Source organism: Mustela lutreola, chromosome 18 (assembly GCF_030435805.1).
Source record: "Mustela lutreola isolate mMusLut2 chromosome 18, mMusLut2.pri, whole genome shotgun sequence".
NCBI lineage: Eukaryota > Metazoa > Chordata > Mammalia > Carnivora > Mustelidae > Mustela > Mustela lutreola.
The window spans coordinates 37826025-37849768 of NC_081307.1; the positions used below are offsets into that span (position 1 = coordinate 37826025).

Here is a 23744-nt window from a genome sequence, read left to right on the forward strand (position 1 = left end):
TAACAATGCAGAATTTCCACCAGAAAAACCTGAGAGTAACTCTTTCTGGTTGTTTGTTTTGTTACTACTCCTTTCCATCTTTATCTGCCACCCTTATCTCCAATCCACACCCCCTTCTGCTTTCCACCTTAAATGGTAAGTAAACCTGTAGAGCACTAGGAATTATATGCAACAAATGAATCATTGAATATTATATCAAAAACTAATGATATACTATATGTTGGCTAATTGAATTTAAAAAATGAAATAAAACACATAGAATGGTTGTTGGAATATTACTATACAAGTTCCATTCACTTCTAAATGGACCATTTAGACAGATTCCAGATTTTAAGAGTTGTTCACACGTCATTTGTATGCTTTAAATAAAATCTCTGGGACATATAGAAGTAACACTCTTCCTGGGAATTGGGCTTCTATACAAGTCCCTGGAGAACATGAAATGTTGTTTAGATATCTAACTAACAGTAACCATCAAAGGGAAATGAAAAGGTCATTTTAGCTCATGTCCCCTCTTTCTTAGAAGCTATGTAATAGAAAAATAAATTCTTTTCTTTTTGAAACAAACCTAATTTTTCCAGACCTTTCATCATTTTAATCCAGCTGGAAGCATCCAGAAATGTTTAAAAAAAAAAAAAAGAAAGAAAGAAACACTAAGATATTTCTTTGACTCTCCCATGAAACTTTTACACAGGATTCAGTGTGACGAGGAAACACCACACATAAAAAGGGGAATCCTATCATTCTTTAGGTCATGGAAATGAGGCAAGGTGGTTGGTTAACAGGAGTTTATGCATAGACCTGCTAGCATGGGATACACCAATGGCTAGAGAAGCCACGAGAAATTTTGCAATAATTAGAGTAATATGTAAATATGAACTGTCTTTGTTCATGTTACTCTGACACTGAAGTTGTGGAATTTTGTAATTCAGGGTTCCACTACTGGTGACCACCACAAGTCTGTATGTGGACTTTCAGATGTTCAAAATCATTCAGAGTGTTTGGTTTTGTGAATGTTTTTATTGCTTTGTTTATTTTTTTTTAAATATCCTGTATTTTATATACTCTATCATAACCCATTCTTTGCAAATGTCTGGCACATAATAGTTACTCAGTGAATATTTGTTGATAAATTAATAAATGTTATTGAGAGAAGCAGATTGGATCACTTTCTGGAAAATGTTGAGACATATAGGTACAATTCACAAAGCATTACAATTCTTCACTTGGTTCTTGGCAAAGAAGGAACCTTGCCAAGAGCAAAGACATCATTTTTCAAGTTTAGTGTTTAAATTAGACTTTTAAAAGCTCATAAGACAGACCATCAACATATAAAACTTCAGAAAAGTGAAGCCTCAAGTCTGGAATTTAAATAACAAGAGAAGAGTTTGGTAAAGTGATTGTAGACATTTTTACTTTATTTCATAGCATTGGTAAGATGAAAAAAAGACCAGTTTTCTCACATTTTTCAAGAGGTTCATATAAACCATTGGTCCCAGTGTAGGGTGAAGAGGTATGCAGAGATCTGAGAGAAGAAGGAAGGAAAGTATGAACAGTAATGTGCGATCTGGGTTCCCACACCTTGCTCTTTGTTGGAAGTCCCCAGTGAGATTCAGGGGGATTACAGATCCCAAGTAAGTTTTGTGGGTTCACCATCAGGAGAATCTTGCCTCCTCTTTCAGACTGGAATCTTTCAAAGGATCTCCATGCAGTAGGATAGATGAGGCAGTGCGACCTGCTTAGAGGACAAACCTGAGAAAGCCCAGTACATGTTCCATCTCAATATTCTTTCTCCAACTTTCCAGCGTGAATGAAACTGAGCCAGTGAAGTTCCGAGAGCCTCATGGGAGACAGAGAAGGTGCCTAAGAATTGAGAGTTAGTGTTCTGGCCAGGGAGTTCTTATAACAGAGACTGAGGAGACTCTACAGTCAGGAGTGTAGGAGCACAGTGCAAGAAGAGATGCAAAATGCCCTGAGGATTTGAGGACCAGTCACACCATGGAGAGTCAAGGAGTGAGACAGTGGGGTGTGGCTCTGTGCAGTGGCCCTGTTGGCAAGACCACAAGTTACAAGAGCTGTAGACCTAGAGCCCACGGGAAGATACACAGGAGTCTGGGAAGCATCAGAAGACAGAAAAGACCAGGTCAAGACAAGGCAAGGATGATAAGAGCTGAACTCTCAATTCCCCCTCATAAAAACTAGATCACATTCAGAAAGAGGATGAGACAGAGGATGGAAATTATCATTAATTCCCTGAGTTTGAGTCTTGAATTTGGCAAAATCTTTTTCGTGTACAACTATTGTAATCCTTATGTGGCTGAATTCCCTTTAAAGGGCAAAAATAAGGTTTCAGTCTTTGGTGGAAATGTGGTTTTCGAGGAGACCTGGGATTCGTTTATCAGGTAGTCCACATCATCCCGTTGTTGCTCGGCGGTAAGGTGATGAATTTCAAACCTGCACGACAAGGTGGAAAGAGGACACTTGCATTTGAGCGATTATCTAAGCGCACTTGTGTTCTGTCCTGGAAACGATGGATGATAAAGTGATGGGTTACCTTCAAGAAGATTATAGTCTAGTGGGAGAAACTTATATATGAAAAGATTAAAAGCGGGAAAAATTCCTTAAGGATAGGTTGAGAAAGTCTCACATATGTGATAGCAGTGGCCCTTGATTGGAAATCAGATGCCGTGAATCCCATTCCTACCCCAACACTAAGCACTAACTAAAGGGTCCTTGGTATGGAAATAACATGGGTTCTTAAAATCTGAGGATACGTGGCAGAGTTGGAATTCAGTGATTATAATGCTACTGAAAAATCACTGAGCCCTGAGGCACCAGTTTCTTTTTTTTTTTTTTTTAATTTTTTAAATTCTTTTTCAGTGTAACAGTATTCATTGTTTTTGCACCACACCCAGTGCTCCATACAATCCGTGCCCTCTCCAATACCCACCACCTGGTTCTCCCAACCTCCCACCCCCCGCCCCTTCAAAACCCTCAGATTGTTTCTCAGAGTCCATAGTCTCTCATGGTTCACCTCCCCTTCCAATTTCCCCCAACTCCCTTCTCCTCTCCATCTCCCCTTGTCCTCCATGCTATTTGTTATGCTCCACAAATAAGGGAAACCATATGATAATTGACTCTCTGTGCTTGACTTATTTCACTCAGCATAATCTCCTCCAGTCCTGTCCATGTTGCTACAAAAGTTGGGTATTCGTCCTTTCTGATGGAGGCATCATACTCCATAGTGTATATGGACCACATCTTCCTTATCCATTCGTCTGTTGAAGGGCATCTTGGTTCTTTCCACAGTTTCGCGACTGTGGCCATTGCTGCTATGAACATTGGGGTACAGATGGCCCTTCTTTTCACTACATCTGTATCTTTGGGGTAAATACCCAGTACTGAGGCATCAATTTCTGTAAAATGAAATCACCATCACATATCTCAAGGGTGAAATGTAGTAATGTTTATCGAGTATTTTGTCAACTATTGGTGTCTGTATCAGTAACTTATTTGGATCCTGATCTGCTTCACTTTAGCCACGTTTTAAAGTATTTTAACATGAGAAAATCACAATAATAGAATAAAAGAAAGCTTATCTAACCACAAGGCCTTTGAATGTTATTGTAATTTTTCTTATTATGTTAGGGAAATATATCATGTCCCTACAGACTAATGCATGCATCTCAGTACTCGGCTGTTATTACATGTCATGGAACTGAGCCATCAGATGTGTGAGGGACCATCACTGTGATGTCACTGTAAGTCTCTGTTATGACCCATTATGCTGTCCCAAGGATACCACATACCAATACCAACTCTAATTTATAGCTGAAGAGAACACACCAGTCTCCTTTGCTAATACTATTGCAAATTATTTTTTTAACCAATTATGGAGGGATTAAAAATGAGTGGTCATGAGAAAATCTTTGTTAGTAAGGTCTATTTGGAAGCTTCTGGTACTTGGACTCCAAGATCTATTATCTTCTGCTATGGACATTTAATAAATATCAGTTCCTCTCACTCCCCTCTGATAGAATATCATCTCAGTCTGAACAGGATAGGTGCCTAGTAGATGATCCTATGAGGCAGGTAAATCAAGGCTACATTTTATAGCACTTCTAAATTAAAGCCTAAGCACTAACCCCAAGATTGGACTTTACTGGTATATGAAGACAAAGGACTTTATATTATCTTGAACATAGAATCATCTCTTATGAAAGAAACACTAGCCAACTTCATATTTAAGATGCTGGGTAGAGGAATTGGACTGACCTTTTCAAAACAGGACTGAAGTTTGTCCTAAAATGTAGCTATGGAAAAAAATATACTAAGATAATTAATAATTACTAGTGGAAGTTGGAGGGATTGGAAGAAGTATGAATTGTTTTACTAAAAAAAAAAAAAAAATACAATTCCTCAAGAACCTGCAAGTGAAAACATTAATGGGGAAATTCATGGTATAAAATCACTTTTTACTGGTCATTAAATAAAATTCCGAAATTTTTAGATTGATTCAAATTGTGCTTCAGACTCATATGTTCTTGCTAAAATCTTTGACTGTTTCCCACTGTTTGGTAACCATGAAAATACTCTTAACAATGTCTGCTTTGGCTCATAGTTACATTTTTAGCCCTAGACTGGTGTCTTTCTCTGCATTCTGCACTAGTGTCAATAACTATTTACCACATTAGTTAAATTGAATTAGAACTTGTTCTAGACATTGGGAGTAGAGATGTGATTCAAACAGATAAAATGACTCGAAAAAAATGAGAACAAAACCACATCCAACTACTCACCCTGCAGACAAGGAAACCAAGACCTTACCAGACAGGGAATTAGCTAATGTCTCAGAAACAATTAGCCACTGAGAAAGACTAGAATGTGATACTCTCACTTCTAATTCATTGCTTATTTTTGACAAGAAATCATCTCAGGAGGGAAATTAATTCCTATTGGCTGCCTGACTTGTGTCAAAATGGACCCCCCTACCATGAAGACACAGCTAGTAGTTTTATTTATAAAATAGTTTTACCCTTTAAAATTCCTGTTGATGTGAAACAGTCTGGTATAAATTTCCTATTTGAAAACCTTACCAGTCCTGTATATATTGCTTAATTGGGTAAGGACTAAGAGTTTATGGCAACATAAATCTAAAAAATTGTGGAATGTTCCACAAAATTTACTCACAGTGCATGGTGTTAGTTTCTTCTTATCTCTCTTCTACACTGAGGCAAATTTACAGGGCATTTATGAAAGAAGACAGCATATTTATGTATTTTTAAATTGTATTAGAATTTCCTTGTAATGATACATTCTAACATTGATGAAGAATCAGAGATCTTTAAAATATACTTTGGACTGTGTGTAATACTCTTCATTGCGATTAGGTACAAGTTATGTGGAACTTATGAGCCACATCTTTATTTCTGTTTATTATACTCTAAAACATTTCCTAAAAGTACTAACAGAGACTTAGTATACAATATGCTTTACCTTACCATTATGGAGACTAATTAGAAAAGTGCTTGATGGTTCATGTAAACACACTTTAGAATAAATAAGTGTAGGGAAAGATTCTTGTGGGGTTTTTTTGTTTGTGTGTTCTGTTTTATTTTGTTTTGTTGTCTGGGCTTCTGAACATTTTCAATCCCTGGGGAGTCTGCTATTAAAGTACTTTCTAAAAAGAATATTTTTTTAAAGATTTTATTTATTTATTTGACAGAGAGAGAGAGATCACAAGTAGGCAGAGAGGCAGGCAGAGAGAGAGGGGGAAGCAGGCTCCCTGCCGAGCAGAGAGCCCAATGTGGGGCTCGATGCCAGAACCCCAAGATCATGACCTAAGCTGAAGGTAGAGACTTAACCCCCTGAGCCACCCAAGGTGCCCCTAGAAAAGAATACTTAATGGAATTTTTTATTTGCTCTTTTTCCCTATAAGAGTTCAGGCTCCTGTGGACTGTGACTTTGACCACCTGTCAGTGAAATGTACAGATCAGACTGAGATTGAAAATTCCTAGGAAAGCAGGGGAACGAGATCACAGAGGAGGACAAAAGGGAGGTTTAGGCATTATAAGCACTGAATGAACATTGCATTGGAAACCAAATCACCTAGAACCCTGGTTTACCTTTGGGAACATACTGATCTTTATTACGGTTGAGACTGCCTGAGAATGATCACGCAAGCATCTTGAAGCCAAAGACATCAGGGATTCGAGACAGCATTTTGACATTTCAACAAGAGCTCTCCAACAATCCCTACCCATGCCACACTGGTTCTCCTGATGGAGGCGACCGTTGCTTCACGTTTCCCGACATTAGAAGAACGGAATGTGATTTCGCAAAAAAGAGACTTCAGAAATTAAGATGTCCAACTGTTTCTATTTTGTGACTCCCTGGGAATGATGACTTCTCAAGGGACGTTTATTAACAGTTGCCATTTTGTTCATTACAAAATATTTGAAGGAAGGCATGTACGGAAATATCCTCAGACTGGGCTTTTCTCTTCACTGGGAGGGCAGGTTGCCCCAGGAGACCTCGGTGAGCACGTTGGCCATCACGGCTAGCTGAGATGCAGCAGAACAGCAAGCCCGTGTGGTAACTACAGTACGTTTCACAGTGGAAGGATGAGTGTGATCTTCATGAAGGCATAAGAGGATGCTTTTTTTTTTTTTTTTTTTTTTTTTTTTTTTTAAGATTTGATTTATTTATTTGACAGAGCACAAGCACACGGAGGAGGTGAAGGAAAGGGAGAAACAGGCTCCCCTCTGAGCCGGGACCCTGGTGTGGGACTCGATCCCAGGACCCTGGGTTCCTGATCTGAGCGGAAGGCAGACGCCTAACTGACTGAAACACCCAGGAGCCCCAGAATGAAAGGATCCTTAAGAAATATATTCTGTAAGTGCTTCATAAAAAGAGAAATGTGTGTAAAGATCCGGAGTTGCTCACAACCCAAGATCCTGTGGAAGAGAAAGGCTTATAAACGTGGTGAGTGGGTTAAAGGGGTTCATTTGAGCATATACCCCAAATTCAAAGAACTCACACCACAGCGAAATCCCCAGAGTGATGATGGTTGTGTCAGGGATGACTTTAGTGTTTGTATCTTTATGAACAACTTTATTGAGAGTCATTGGACACTCTGCAAAAAGAGAAAGCTTATAAATATTTTTATTGGGGAAAAAAAGGTTTTGTTAGGAGAACAACTTTCTGCTTTCACAGTGTTCAGAAAGTGAGAGACTTCATAAACACAACAGACGGATATCTTCTCCTATTTTCCTGTTACTCATAATGTATATCCTTAATTACATAAAAATACATATAACTTAGTTATACAGAAAGACATGACTACATGGCCTAAAGATAAAAATCATAACATTTGGACATATACCTCCCGGAAAATTTAACACATGTAGTTACATATTTATTTTGATGGTGTTCTGTTATGTACATACTTTTGCAAAAATGTCAGTTCCTTCTGCAGTAGCTTTAGTAGATTTCTTATATTATGAGTGAATTTACTACAGCATGGTTGACCTTCATTATAATTTACATTTCACTATTAAATAAGAAAAAAAACTGTGGTGAGCATTTCTGTTTGTGCTCATATTTAAGTTATATCCTGTTGACCAATGGTTTATGTATTTATGCCTATGAAAACTACTTAATAGTTCAGCAGGGAAGCATTTGAGGGTATATCTGCAGTGTCTTACCTGATTCCTGCTGGTAACTAACAGCACGTGTTTTTGTTTTGTTTTTGGTTTGGTTTTGTTTTGTTTTTGTTTTTGTTTTCCTGTATTAACTTCTAAGTTCTCCTTTAAGGGACACGCCCGAGTGAATGAAAACCTTGGTGTCATTAGCACAGACTTGCCAACTGTGAAGATTCTCAGTCCTATGTGCTTTATTTTTATCTTCTCTATTAAGGAATTGGGATTTTCCTCATCTCCATCTTGAAAATCACATTAAGAAGAAAGATGCGCCTACGAACCTTGACAGACACATACTAGGTCAGATTTAAGCGAAAGTAGATTTTTTTCTTCTAAAGATTTTATTTGTTTATTTATTTGAGAGAGGGAGAGGATGAGAGAGTGAGTAGGAGAGGAGGAGAGGGGGAAGGCGAGAGGGAGAAGCAGACCCCTTGCTGAGCAGGGAGCCCGGCAGGGCACTCGATCCCGGGACTCCAGGATCATGACCTGAGCTGAAGGCAGTCACTCAGCCAACTGAACCACCAGGTGCCCCAAGTAGATTTTTTTAAAGTCATACAATGAGAGGACAGTAGAAATCATGTTTATTTCATACACTTCGCTAATGAAAACAACTGCTCTTTGATAACTACAATTCATCAGGTGTTTTTATCCCAATTCGCTAATTAGATTATTAGAATGATGCTAAGTTGATAACTGTTTTTACAAGTTTCTCCTTTCTACCCGAGGCTCAGAGAAACTGAACAACGTACCACAGATATCATAGCTAGTGAGTGGCAAGATCGATCTTGAAATTATGTTCTTCCTTACCCCAAAGCCTACCCCGATACCTAATCTGCCCGGTTGGTAAATTTGCTGACAGGACACTTTAAATCTTTAGGATCGCTAAAGGAAATCATTTCTGTTGAGTTCACTGCCTCAAGTTGTCTCTTAAAAAGGGAAAGGTGATTATTCGTTTTTCTTTGTGTTTTCCTGAAGTTGTGAATTTCTGAAACAGAAACTAGCCTTCCCCAATGGCTAACTAAATAGTACTTTTTACTTTCACTGGTGAATCACTTTAAATATTAGCAAACTACTTGTATATATCCAATAAAGGAAAACATCACATTCATCCATTGCTCACAGGGACACAGCTGTGTATAACTGCTGTGTCCTCTGTCTTTTTCTCACCTTCACCACCGTCCATGACATCCAACACCTGCTGGTTCCCTTTAATATGACGTGGCATAAGATAAAGACAGGGTTAATTTAATTAAGTGACGTTCTCAGTGTTGCCAGGGTCCCCTTAGACCCTCAGTGTCTTCCCAGGGCACCATACTGCAAGCTTCTGCTTCGTAGCAACTCCTCCAATCCACTATGGTTGTGTTTCTTTGCTGGGTTCCCCAGCATGGATACTGATATTGGAGAGTTCAAGGCTTGCTAGCTCGTTATCTGCCACATGTGTCTCTCTTACATCTCATGCTATTTGGCACAGTTGTGGCTGAACAGATCCCTTGCAAAATCCATATGTAGAAGTCTTATCTCCGGGATCTGAGAATATGATGGTGTGTGGAGACCGGGCCTTTAAAGAAGTGACTTAACTTAAAATGAGGTTATTAGGGTGGGCCCCTAGTGCAACATATACACAGAAGAGACCACATGAGGCCACAGCAAGGAGGCCACATCTGTAAGCCACGGAGAAGGGCCTCAGGAGAAACATCACCTGCAGAAACCTGGATCTTGGACTTCCAGCCTTCAGGACGACAAGGAAAGGAATTCCTGTTGTTTGAGTCATCCAGACCATGGTGCTCTGTGAAGGCAGCACCAGGACACTGATGCATGCCCTGTACACAAGAAAAAGAAAACAAAACATTGACTTTTTGGATGCAACTCCTCTGTTGTCCAGTTTGCAAAGACTTTCACTGATTCTCTGTCTGATAAAGAAGAACGTGCTCTTGGGATGAACACCAAGAAGGAGTCAGAGACACAGAACCAGGCAGAGAAAGATGAGCTTGTGGTCACAATGAAGACTGCCAGTTTGATTGGGATGAGTCCGTGGGTGCAAGACAGCACACCTTGAGCAGAGTGGTCCCTTTTGCCCAGAAACCACTGCAAGCATCCCAGCTGCATTTCTACCCTGGCCCTTGCAATTATACCAGCTACATCTTGAAATTTCCTTCATAGCGTAGCCTCTTACCTCCTCCAGGAATCAACATTTTTCCATGTTTTTCTCTGGTGGAGGTGAGTGGAGATGAGTAGATCCTGTAGGAATGCATGTTGTCTTGTAAGGCAGAGGCCTCTATGTTATCTTTAAAGATGGAGAGTTTGGAGGGTGGCCACTAAACTCTCACAGGTGCAGGTGAGAGACAGTTCTCTAGGCTTGGAAAGTTCAGGGGGATTTGGAGTTTTGGGGTTCTCTAGAGCATCAACTCCAATGCCTCCATCCTACGTATCAGGATGCTGTTCCTTCCGCTCCCTTCCTTTCCAGGGCTTTGCTAGCGCAGCATTGCCAAGTGAGAAATCAGCTATCCAGGGCTTTCTTGCCCTCACCATGAGACCCGTGTCCTGACCCTTCTGGTTGCAGGAGACAGGGGTTCTGTTTGTGTGCTGGCAGAGAGGCCCAAAGGACTGTCAGACATTGGTGATTCATCACCCTTTCTGTTCTCCAGTACATCCATAGCATTTAGCAAGAATCATCTCGCCCCTTTATTCTTTCTGTTAAGACTCCCTGCTCGGCTCTCAAGTGCATTATCCCTCACTGCTCCCCCATCCCAGTTCATCCATGGCAGTGTAACAACCGGCATGGGGGCAGCATGGGGGAGGAGAGGTTACCCCAGTCTCCTTAGTACGAATGATGGGCCAAACAATTGGCAAGACATGTGGTCTCATCTCCATCTATTGGGGCTGCTGTAACAAAATTCCACAGCCTGGCTACCTTATAAACAACCAAATATTTCGTACTCAGGGTTCTGCAGGTTGAAGTCCAAGATGCGAGTTCCTGTATGGTTGGAGAAGGACCCTCTTTCTGATTCACAGTCGGTGCCTTCTTTCTATGTCTTCACGTAGCAGCCAGAGATGAGGAGCTCAGCAGGTCCCTTTTACCAGGCACAGTACCGTTCATGATGGCAAAATATTATAAAATATTATAATATTCCTAATAAGGAACAAAGACAATAAATATCAACCTATTTTTATCACCTTCGGTGTTAAGAATTTCAACAAATGGATTCGGGGAGGAAACAAATATTCAGACCGAAGAAGTGACACAGTTTAAAAATGTCATTATAAAGTCTTCTTCAGATTACTATCAGCAACACTGTCTAAGGTGACCTTCTCCGGGAATCAGTATGAGATAGGGTACTCACACCCCTGAACACTGGGTACTGACCTGGAGGCAGGAAAGTCACCAAGGAACACTCTAGTGATACGTGTGAGAGGATCAAGGAAGCAGGATTAGTCAGAGAACGAGGGTCAGGTGCCATGCACATGTAGCAGGGCCCAGCTAAGCCTGGGGTGGGGCGCGGGGGGCGGTGGGGGGACTCTTGAGCTGGGATGGCGCTTGGATTTGCCCGGCGTTGATGGAGGCGTATACGAAGTTGCTGGCTCCAGGCTGCTCTCAGGGAAAAAACACAAACTTGAGTAAAGAGGCTCTCTTTGGAGGAGGGTAGGGACTCGGCCAGTTGCATGCAGGACGCAGCTGTGAGCCTGCAAACACCTTCCCACCCGCTGCCGAGGAGGAATGCTTCTGCCTGGAACGGAGCATCGGGGCAGCGTGCCGTGGCACTTAGAGTCCCGACGAAGCTAGCAGAGAGAAAAATAAGCCCTTGAGGAACACGCCATGTGAGGCTGAGGTCCTGTCTGCTCTGTCACCCACGAGCAAGTACACACGGAGCCCTCTGGTCCCAGACGCAAAAGCAATCTAAGTATTTCATGCAGCCAGATCGTCCCGTGTCTCAGTGCGGGAACAGAGGGTTTCCCTCAGAGCTCCGAGGCCATGGTGTTCTGCCACGGTGCTCTGAAATTCTGTTGCTATTAATATTAAGAATTACAAGCTTGTTTGTAAATGTTGGAACACAGAAATAGCATCACCGTCCACGGTTGCGAGCTCCCGTGTTCATCTGCGACAGTCCCCTCTCGCTGCCCTCCTACCCACCCACAGACCAGGATCACCTGCCTTTTGCATTGTTGCTCTAGGTTCTCTTCCATTTTGTACCTCGAGTTTTTTCTTTTCACTTTGCTTTTTAAAGTTCACCTGTACCGAAATATGACTTCTGCACCACAAGTTGCATGGATTAAAAGGACACAGTTAATGGGTTTAAGAGATTTGGGCACACCAGATATCATCACCAGCGTTCCCCTCAACCCCAAAGGTTCCTTGAGCCCTTGGGCTGGTTGTTCCTCTCCGCACCTCACCCCAGGCAACCAGGGAGCTGCTGCCTGTCATTACCAGTTACTTTGTGTTTCTCTAGTATTTTATGTAAAGGGATCCTGTCGTAGATACTCGAGTGGCTTCATTGATTAAGCAGATTCTGAGATTGGACAATGCCGTTTCCACGTATTAGCAATTCATTCTTTTTACTACTAAGTGGCATTTTTTGTATGGATACACCACATTTTTCTGTGCGTTCACAGATTGGCACATATTGTCTTTGTTCCCAGGTTGGGCTTCTCGTGAACAATCACTTCTGCACAAGTATTTTGTAGGCATATGTTTTTATTTCTCTTGGGTAAATGCATAAAAATTAATTGTGAGGACAAATAGTAAGTACATGTTTAACTTCTAAAGAAACCACTGAACTATCAGACCTGTTGTAGTTTAAATTCTTATCAGTAGTGTATATTCTGCATTCTTGTAAAACCTTGATATTGTTGGTCTTTTTAACATGCGACATTCTAATGGATGTCAAGAGGTATTTATTGGAGGTTGCAATCTGCATTTTTCAGATAACATAATGAACATGTGTGATATGATTATTTGCCATTCATATATCTTCTCTGATACAGTGTTCAAATTTTTGCCCATTTATTTTAATTTCCTCTTTTCATAAAATTGAATTGTAAGAGTTCCATATAAAGGTTTTTTTTGTCACATAATATGTATTTTGAAAATGTATCCCGTAATATGGTTTGACTTTTGTTTTCTTCATGGTGATTTATAGAAGAACATTTTTAATTTTGGTAAACCGAAAGGTTTTTTTACTAGTTCATGCATTTTTTTTAACCACATTTGAAAAATCTTTGCCAGAGTTGCAAAGATTTTTCTCCTATATTTTCCTCCAGAGGATTTATAGATGTTTATATTTAAGTCTAGAAACAATTTTGCCTTGATTTGATCTCCCACCATTTTTTCGAAAAGACTTTTCTTTCCTTGATGAAAATTACCCAATGCTGTGAATTTATTTCTTCAATCAGTAATCTGTTTCATTGATCTGCGTCTTTCTGTAAGTCAGGGCACCACTTTCTGGAATCTTCACAAGTCTTCAAATCAGGGTATTTAAATTCTCTAAATTTGTTCTTTTTTTAAAAAAATTTGCTTTCTCTATTTTAGGTCATTTGAATTTTTGTATAAATTTAGGAATAAACTTGCCAATTTCTGTACAAGCCTGTTGCTGTTTTTCACTGTGATTGCCTTGAATCTGCCGATTAATTTGTAGACAAGTGACAACCAATCAGTACTGAGGCTTGCCGACCCAGCCCATCATCTCTGTGTATAAAAATTCTGTTGATTTCGGGAGAGGTCTTGTACTTAGCCTGTTACATTTATTCTAAAATGTGTAACGTTGTGTGATGCTAATATAAATGAAATGATATCTTGTTTTCTGATTGTTTATGGCTCGAATACTCATATTTTTTATTTCACACTTGTGACCTTACTCAACTTTCTTACTTGTTCCAGCAGGTCTCTGCAAATCGCTTACATACACTGTGTAACTAGGTTTGGCGTCTGCAAGCACAGACATTTATTTCAGATATATCTGCCTTTCGTATGGAAACAAAGCAAAACATTATCTTCACGTACATGGTGCGCTGAGGATTTAACAAAGGTTAACAAGTCAGAAGCTCACCAACTCCAGAGCATGCTTTTCTAATCAAGAAATGGTCAGGATGCCCTAATAAGATACTACTTCCTCCTTTAAAAGTGACAGCCAGTCCCAGGACATAAAATCTTCTCTTATCTTTATATCCCCTTCCTAGCTTTTCTGCAAGTTAGCACCTTTTTCTAGAGCAATGTTACTTTTCTTCTTTTCCGCTAGAATATGTTACTATTATGGCAGCGGCCCTGAGCTTCCGCAAGGCAGAGCACCCTCCCTGGTCCCCAGGCACTGAGCAGCGGGTGAGGAGAAACTCTGCCAGGTCCCCGTACCGGCCTGCATGTCCGCACAGTGCCACTGTGGAATGTGGGGACATCACGTCCAGGGAATCAGGAGCACCCAAATGCTACTAAGAATTGTTGGATGGGGACCGTGGGCACGTGTCTTCTTTTTCCTTCCTTCCTGGTTCTCTCTCTCTCTCTCTTTCTCCTTCCTTCCTTTCTCCCTCCCCCCCCCCCCCGTCCCATGTCCTTCAAATCAGCCATAATAAAGAATGCACTATTTTTAAACCATGAAATCAAAACTTTGTCTATAAGAAGAAGCTTATGAGACAGTTTACAGTTGTTGTTTTTCCAACATCGTTATTTTGTAAAGCTGAGAAATGCAAGGCTTTGGAGATTCCTTTTTGAACTGCACTTTTAAAAAAGAGAAAACCTCTACTTTTCAGTTATGCTACTTGGTATCATTGTATCTCTCTTTTATTACCCAATTAGGACCATCTTTATAGTCATCAAAAACTCATCAGCAGAAACCTTAGATTATTTATACTGAAGGGTTTTCAAACAGTAAATAAATTAATGTGTATGATTTGGAGGTTTGTTTGCATATAAAATTTCTGGCAAAGTTTTTATTAATATTAAACTAAAATGAAGAAAAATCATATCCAATGCTGTTTCATTAGTAGTGCTTTCTGATTTTAATTTTATCTAAATATTTTGGGGCATCTGAGTGGCTTGTATGGTCAGGTGTCTGCCTTCAGCTCAGGTCATGATCCCAGGGTCCTGGGATTGAACCCTGGGTCAGGCTTCTTGCTCAGTGGGGAACCTGATTCTCCCTCTCCCTTTGCCTGCTACTCAGCCTGCTTGTGTAATCCCTCTCTCTCTCTCTGTCAAATAAATAAATAAAACTTCTTAAAAATTAAAAAGAAAATAAAAATAAGTTATATCTAAATATTTAATGTATTTGTATTATGCTTAGTATATTATTTTCATATAATTGTTGTAGTGTTTATATTATCAATATTTAATGTTATATCTATTTACATATGTTGAAATAAGCAAAATTTATGCAATTGTTTATTTTAAACATAACAGTAGAAACTTGTAATAAAATTTCTACCTGGAATTCCTATATTGCATACATGTTATTTGGTCTAAGAAATTAAATACTTTCATGGATTCCCAAAAGTCAATTCATTGCAAAAATTAATTGTAAAAGATAGAATTATTTTTGCGTTCTATCTTATCATATAAAAACCTTCTGATAGTTTTCATGTTTAGAATTACATTGATGAAGATCGGTTTATTTGGGATATGAGAGAGGTAGAATGGCTTTCTGGAACTCATGAAAATATACGTGACTTCTTTACAGAAGACTTATAGTTCTCTGCCATGCGTAGACTAATGGTTTCTTTTGTTCCTTTTACTTGGTTGTAAGTCCTTTAAAATCTGATTCGTTAAACCCTTCTTCTGTGTGGGCAACACTTTTAAGGAGACACATTGACTGCTGGTTTCGGATGGTTTGCACATCATCCTGGCCAACTGGGCGTGAGTAGAAGCAGGCAGTGAGGGGTAAATGTGGCTTTATGGCAGAGTGTTTAAGTAAGACACCTCTGGGTTTTTAGCTCACTGCCAGCGTGAGTCAACCACTTTAACTAAATTTCACCAAACTCAGAGTTCGGTAGTTGTTGAGTCTAGGTGCCAGAATCAGCACTTAAAAGAACCGCAACGAAATTGAGGTCTGGACACACCGAGGTGATGATGATGTATGATCCGGTGGTAAAATGAACTAGAAATGTTTGTTATTGGAATCGATGCCTTAAAGGGGATTAGCAGCTTCCATTAAATGATGAGTGTTAAAATGTGGAATTAGTGCAAACGGCAGACCTGAGATGGATCTACAAAACCCACATAAATAATGGACTAAGCCTTGTGCAGTGGGTTCTCTCCCTGGGTACCCTGCGGGCCACTGTGAAGCTAGTGTCGCAGGTCTCTTAGCTGTGGTGGATGATCTGATTTTCCTCTTCTGCCTAGATGTACGTGACCTCGCTCTACCAGAGAAGAGATTGGGGCACCTGCTGGCCCGGAACCTACTGGGATGAAAACTGCACTAAAACATCCAAGAGTCTGTAAGTTTTACTCTTGGTTTTTTTTTTTTTTTTTTTTAAATTCCCGCATAGGTGACAGTATTATGTCAGTTTCAGGTGTGTAATACAGTGACTCAGAGTTTCCGTAACCAGCCAGTGCTCACCTGGCCGGGCGCCCTCCTTCCTCCCCTCCTGGAGCCATGGGTTTGGTCAGTCATGTAACTTTCAGAGGACATGATGAGGAAGCATGAATTCACTTCCCCTCTGGAAAATACAAAGATTATTTATTTATTTATGATGTACTTACAATTTATCCTATAATTACAAAAATACATGACACAGAAAACAAAGTCTCATTTTTTTAATTGTCAGTCACCAGAGTTTCCTTGAAAATGAAAAGCAGTGACACAAAGTGAATCACACCTTTAAAAATACCATTCAAGTAAAACCCAAAGAAGAGATTGTGCTGCGTTTTTAATGACAGGAAGTGAGGTTCAGGACAACCTTTAGCAGCTCACAGAACTCTTCCTCTTCCCTCTTCAAGGCAGAGTTGGTGAGTTGGTTGACTGTACATTGGTGCTGGTGGCAGGCACATCATTCAAGAAGAGAAAAATACTTAAAATGTTAAAGACCACCATTATGATTATAATTTTATAATCATATAATGATTATCGGGGCGCCTGGGTGGCTCAGTTGGTTGGACGACTGCCTTCGGCTCAGATCATGATCCTGGAGTCCCGGGATCGAGTCCCACATCGGGCTCCCAGCTCCATGGGGAGTCTGCTTCTCCCTCTGACCTTCTCCTCGCTCATGTTCTCTCTCACTGTTTCTCTCTCTCAAATAAATAAATAATCTTTAAAAAAAAATCATAATGATTATCAATTTATTAATTTAGGGTCATGCAGGGACAGATAGTGGATCAGGATTTACAAAATTCATTCAGTTCCGTGAATGAAGACCTCAGTCCTTTATGATTTCTCTTCCCGGAAATTCTACTTCCTTCCACTCCTTATTTTGTATTTTTTTTAAGCAATGGTCACAATTCTCACACAGGTATATTTATTCCCAAGGAATTAAGTAAGAATGAAGATGCTTCATAAATGTTCTCCACATAAATACAACATCCTCAGTAGGTTTCTCAAACTATTTTAAGAAAATATTATTTTCTTGCTTTTGTCCAGATTATGTGAGAGTGACTTCAGCAGGACACTGGAATAGGAAGCCTTCAACTGATTCCCCTTACCCCCACAGACACACGGGTTTAGCAGCAACACACACAAACCAGTTCTCTTTGTGAGAAATCCAGGATCCAGTTGAAAGATTCCGCATCCTGGGCAAGTGTGAACAGCCATTACCACCGACCATGGTATAGGAAACTGAGAAAGGAACTCTAGTGCCCAGCTGAGCCCTGAGGAGTCACAGAGCGGCACTGACTTAGTGCTGCAGATTTTCTAGCTTTTTCCCAAGAGAAGCTTCTGTCTTGCCTACCCTGGAGAGCTGACCCTCATTCCTGCAAGAGCCTATCCAGAGCCAGGTGGTGGTTTGAACTAGCATGCAGGTGTAGGGGAGGAAAGCTTTTCCCTTCTTCTCTTCTATACTTCCTTGGCTGGCATAATAATTAAATTAGCATCACATTAACAGGAAAAAATCACATTTTATTTCATGCGGACAAGAGTTCATAGAAATATGAGACTCAGGGAAGTAACCAGGCAGGCAGCTTTCATGCATTTTAGACAAGGAGACAATAAATTTGTAGAGAGTTGACAAGACAAAGGGGTTTAGGCTTGGGGTAGTAAATTAATGAAGCAGGAACAAGATTTGTTTGCACAGCCTTCTCCGCCCTAAATTCCCCATCTCGGGTGATAGGATGTCTCTCTTCCTCCTGGTACCCAGGGTACCCTTCCCATAGGGAATGTATGTCCTGCTGCAGAACGACAAAAGAGGCCAGAGTGTTCTTCTTGCACTTCACTACTTTAGTTCAAAATCATCATCAATATAAGGAGCGCCTGGGTGGCTCCGTCAGTTAAATGTCTGCTTTCAGCTCAGGTCATGATGTTAGGGTCCTGGGATGGAGCCCCAAGTCAGGCTGCCTGCTCAGCGGGGGAGTCTGCTTCTCCCTCTACCTCTGCCTGCCATTCTGCCGCCTCGTGCTCTCTCTGTCTCTCTGTCAAATAAATTAATAAACAAATTACTCAATTAATTAAATCTTAAAAAAAAAAAAAAACAAGAAACCCCAAATAATCAATATGCAGAGTGGCATATTTTGGGGTGGCACATGGTCCCCACGTCCCACACGCCAGTCCCCATCTCAGCGCACAGTGAGGAGGGGGTGAACCGCAGCCCCCAGCGTCTTCTTGAGGACGGAAGGAGTTGTACCACACGCCCAGTGTCCCAGCTTTTCTGGGGTTGCCCAGAAGGCTAGCTTCTCGCGTCTGTCTGAGCGCGGGCAGGACGGAGCCCAGCGCACCCCGCTGCCCGCAGGTCGGGGCCAGGGCGGCCGTACGCCGAGCACGCGGCTGGTCTCCACAGCGCCTCCTCCTGGTCCAGCGAAGAGTAAACAGGTGAGAAATCTCACACCTGTGCCTAGTCCCGGAGGGGAATCCATTAGACACGGCCCCCAGCAATCCAGCTTTCAGGGGGCTCCAGACGACCCAGCTGCGGGCACTCACAGGAGCCAGCGGAGTGCAGCCCCTGGATCCCGTCGAAGGAAGGCCTGCCGTCCGTGTCAGCACGGCTGAGCCTGCAGCTTCGTGAAATGAGGCCCGGACAAGACAAACACCGCCGGCTCCACCGAGATGCCGTGTCTGCAACAGCCAAGCGCATCGAAACGGACGGTAGAATGGGTTGCGGGCGCTGAGGAGAGGACGGAGGAGTTGCTGTCCAATGGGTGTCGGAGTCACGTCAGAGAGTCAGCTCCAGGTCCCGGCCGCGCGGCGCACCGCTGACCGCTCACAGGGGCTACTGCGCACTTAAAACCTGCGAGGAAGGCGGATTTCATGCCACAGGTTCTTGCCACGTTGGAACAGAATAGAATAAAACAAGTGATGCATCCCTGAACTTCAGCTCTGAAACTGATATTACTATATGTTAAATTTATTGAGCTTAAATAAAAATGAATTTAAAAACACTAAAAAAGAGTAAGATAAAAGAAAATGAAAAAAATGATAGTATAAATAAGTAAAATAAACCAAACTCTGGGTGCCTGGTTGGCTCCATCCTTAAGCGTCTGCCTTCGGTCATGACCCCAGGGTCCTGGGATCCAGCCCCGCATCAGGCTCCCTGCTCAGTGGGGAGCCTGCTTCCCCCTCTCCCATTCCCCCTGCTTGTGTTCTCTCTCTCCCTGTGTCTCTCTCTGTCCAATAAATAAATAAAAATATTTTAAAAATTAAAAAACTTTTTTTTAATTTTTAAAAAGTTAAACTGATACTATGCTAATAAGTGTCAAACTGGCAATTTGATTCATTTGTTCAAATGTAAAAAGTAAATTATAGTGTAAATCACTTTCAGTTCGTAAAATTGTTCATCATATGGGGTCTTTTCCCCAGTGTCCTTAGTAACAACATTAGACTCTGTAACGGAGCCTGGGGTGGAAATTACACCGAATGTATCATCGCCTCAACGGGGAACGTTGCAAAACCAGCACTGCTTCATTTTGCTAAAATATATATATATACACATATATATGTGTATATATATATATACACACACACATATACGTACATATATATGTATATATATTTTGCTAATTAAACTGGGAATGTACTCTTAAGAACAGATCTCTCGTGAAGTATAAGGCTATTCAGATATTTTCTGTAGGTTTTGTAGAGTGAACAGTCTAAGGGTTGTGAAATAAGAAGTTCATGTTCAATCTGATATTTTTGGACTTCAGTCTCAGCCCGTGATCCATCCTAGCTTTGAGGACATTACTTAGAGTCTATTTTTTCTTGGTTTACTTACTCAGATGACCAGAATATATCTCTATATGTATTTGGTTTTCTCCCAGGATTCCTGGCTCACAGCTCCCCAGACCTTTGGAATTCTCTGAGAGGTAAGAGCAACGGGAGCTCCTCTTGTTCTAATATTTGTCTCTTTGTCTCCAGTTCCTGAAATCCTTCAGGGCCCTAAAGGTGAGTGATTGTCTTGGTATTTGTAACAAGCCCCTTTCCAGCACAGTGGGGGAAGGGGGAGGGAGGACGCCTGTGTCAATGACGTGATACTGGAAAATACCAAGCATGGACGGTTGGTCAGGTTAACAAACAGGTGGGTAGAAGATGGAAGACTGGAACCGATTCCTGGGAAAGGGAGAGTGAGTGCCGCAGAATCGGTTAGCAATGGCCGGTGGTTTCATCTCTCCTGCCCATGTGATGAAGTGTCCATAAATGTCCAAATAGAATGGGGTTCAGAAAGCTTCCAGGTTGAGAAGCCAGGACTCTTCCATGTGCTACTGTACCAGGTCGAAAGCTCCACCGGGAGAGAAGCTCTTTGCTGGGGCCTCATCCTTCCTTCTTCTGCATCTGGCTGTTGATTCCTATCTTCTAATATCCTATGTGATAAGCCAGTAATCTGTGCAAGCCACTCTAGCAAATTAATTGAACCTAAGGAAGGGTTGTGGGGATTTTTGATTTACAGCCTGTCAGTCAGAGTACAGGTGATCACGTGGGATTGTATTGGTGCCTGAAGTAGAGGCAGGCTTATGGGACTGAGCCCTTGACCTGTGGGATCTGATTCTGTCTCCACATCGTGTCAGAATTTAGGTGAATTCTCAGACACCCAAACTACTTGTTGGTGTGCGGTAGGCTCCACCACGCACACACTGTAATTGTGTCCTGGAACCCAAAGGACCAAAGGTTTCAGCTGCCTACTTTCACTGCTCTGATTCCTTATCTTCTTCTGCCGAAGAAGTCGTGGAGAAACACCAGTCTCAGTGGGCTCTAACTTCGAATCTCCCAAAGACGTTGTGGACTAACACCAGTCTCACTGGGCTCTAACTTCTGCCGAAGACGTCATGGAGAAACACCAGTCTCAGTGGGCCCTAACTTCGAATCTCCCGAAGACGTCGTGGAGAAACACCAGTCTCACTGGGCTCTAACTTCTGCTGAAGACATTGTGGAGAAACACCAGTCTCAGTGGGCCCTAACTTCAAATCTCCCGAAGACGTCGTGGAGAAACACCAGTCTCAGTGGAATCTAACTTCGAATCTCCCGAAGACATCGTGGAGAAACACCAGTCTCAGTGGGCCCTAACTTCGAATCTCCCGAAGACATCGTGGAGAAACACCAGTCTCAGTGGAATCTAACTTCTACCGACGTCGTGGAGAAACACCAGTCTCAGTGGGCTCTAACTTCTACCGACGTCGTGGAGAAACACCAGTCTCAGTGGGCTCTAACTTCTACCGACGTCGTGGAGAAACACCAGTCTCAGTGGGCTCTAACTTCGAATCTCCTCCCACCCGCATAAGAGCCTTTCAAGAGAGACTTTTTCTTGCACACTCTACCACTAAAACCTTGAACTTGTCAACCTCCACTGAGGACTGAAAAGTTACCAGGTCATCCTATGGTTCCTTAATCACCTCTCCCTCTATTCTATATAGTGGCAAACAAAAACTCTCCGCTCTCCTGAAAACTCTGACCCTCACCCCTTCCCACCAATCGCAAAGAGGTCATAAATCAGAAAACAATATTGACATATTTTAAATTCTTCCAACTTCCTGCTCAGGAAGTTGGTATATTTATATACTTATAATATTTATATTTATATAAATAAATATATATTTATATTTTATATATAAATATGTATATTATATTAAATAAATACTATATTTATTTTTTAAAGACTTAATTATTTATTTATTGGGGGGCAGGGGGATAGAGACAGAGAGAGAAAGAATCTCAAGCAGACTCCCCACTGAGCTTGGGAGCCAGACACAGGGCTCGATCCCAGGACCCTGAGATAATGACCTGAGCTGAAATCAAGAGTCATTCACTCAATGGGCTGAGCCACCCAGGCATCCCCAGGAGTCTATATTTAATTTTTCCTTTTCCATTCTGAGAGTTCTGCCTCCCATGTTGTGAAAGCATGACCCAGAGCTTAGAGCATAAGCTGTTTACTTCTGGGTTAAATCATTCATGTGTACATTGTGATGATTAGTCAAGAATTTTGAAATAGATTGCAGAGCATGATCCACGCCACTGCTTCCTGAAGTGGACGTCCAGTGAGATATCTGACACTTGATGGAATGCTGGTGGTGCAGGTGAAACAAAAATTCGGTTGACTGGCTTCCACATCAGTGATTTTCTCACTAGGTCTCATGGCCTCACAAAACTCTAATGTCTTTACACTGAAGAAAAGATCTTTGAAAAGAAATGTTAGACTTATCAGTTAATGAGGAAGTTGTTGGGTTACCAAAGTCAGAGGAAAGATTCTAGGTTCATCCAAAGCACATCATGTCAATGAGAGCAGATAATGAACTTCCTGAAAATGAATGAGGCCATACTTTTGAATAAACCAATAGTAACAGTCAAATCTATGTCTGTAAATATAACCATGCTGCCAGTGGCATTCTGTTTTTTCATGTGTTTGTAATCTTTATCAATTTTTCTCTTACAAACCTGATAATTAGGTTTATATGTCTCTAATTAATATTGATTATGCTGTCAAGTAAAGCACATGTGCTCCTAAGACAGACATGGAGGGACCAAATGGGCATCTAGACTTCCACAATTTGCTTTTAACAGCTTTCATTTTCTTTATATTTTGGATTTCTATATATGAACTATATGGATAATTTTAAGTGCTTTATTCAAATATTCATTTTCCATATCATGAAATTAATGTTTCAAGAGACGATTTGATCTAAGTCATGCCTTTGATTTCTTAAATTCCATCTTATTTAAAAATGGGAATAAGTAAGAAAATCTAGACAGTATGATAAAATACACACACAGAAATGAGAAATTTTGTTCCCAGACATAAATGACAAGAATGATTGACTTAGTTCCTCATGGTTCCTAATGAAAAATTCCAAGCAAACATTTTCACCCTTCACTTTCTTAGGTACCTACATTCCCTATAACAAATTCTCCTTATACTGCAGCAAAGAATCTAATTTTTTGTTTGGCAAACATTATTAACTAAAGCTATATGCAGTATTCATATTATGAAACCTAAATTATTAGAGGTTGAGTACAAGGGATTCTTACAGCACCAAAGAGAAAGAGGAAATAGAATCCATTACATTGTCCTTATAAGGAAAACATTGTTCAAAATAAACACAACCACTCTTTAATAATTATAGGAAGCTAGTATGTCCCCTGGGTCTTCATAGGATAAGTTGCATATAATATGATGAAAATTAGCTTCAGGAACATCCTTATAATAAACATAATAGTGAGATTCACAAGGTTATATTTTTAAATTTCTTAATAGAAACCAATCACATAATATCAAAGGAGTATTTAATAAAGTCTATTCAGTATGGGTGGTTTGAGTACACATTCTTGATAGGACAAATATTGATGTTGTGAGAACCAAGTCACTTAATTCTTAGTTCAGTGGTTTTGTTTTCTTTTCATCTATAATGGAAGCCACAAATACATATATATACACATGTACACACGTGTGTGAGAGAGAGAGAAATAGTGTCTTCCACATGATGCTTACATGTCAGTGATA

General features: G+C 40.9%; 1 long non-coding RNA gene across 1 annotated transcript in view; it reads left to right on the forward strand.

Moving 5' to 3' along the window:
- LOC131820593 (uncharacterized) overlaps positions 1-16106 on the forward strand; it is a 91074-nt gene extending 74968 nt beyond the window's left edge. The window contains exon 3 of the long non-coding RNA XR_009349708.1: positions 16021-16106. This is a non-coding gene — a long non-coding RNA (uncharacterized LOC131820593). The remainder of the gene's footprint in view (positions 1-16020) is intronic.
- The last annotated feature ends 7638 nt before the right edge of the window (positions 16107-23744 follow it).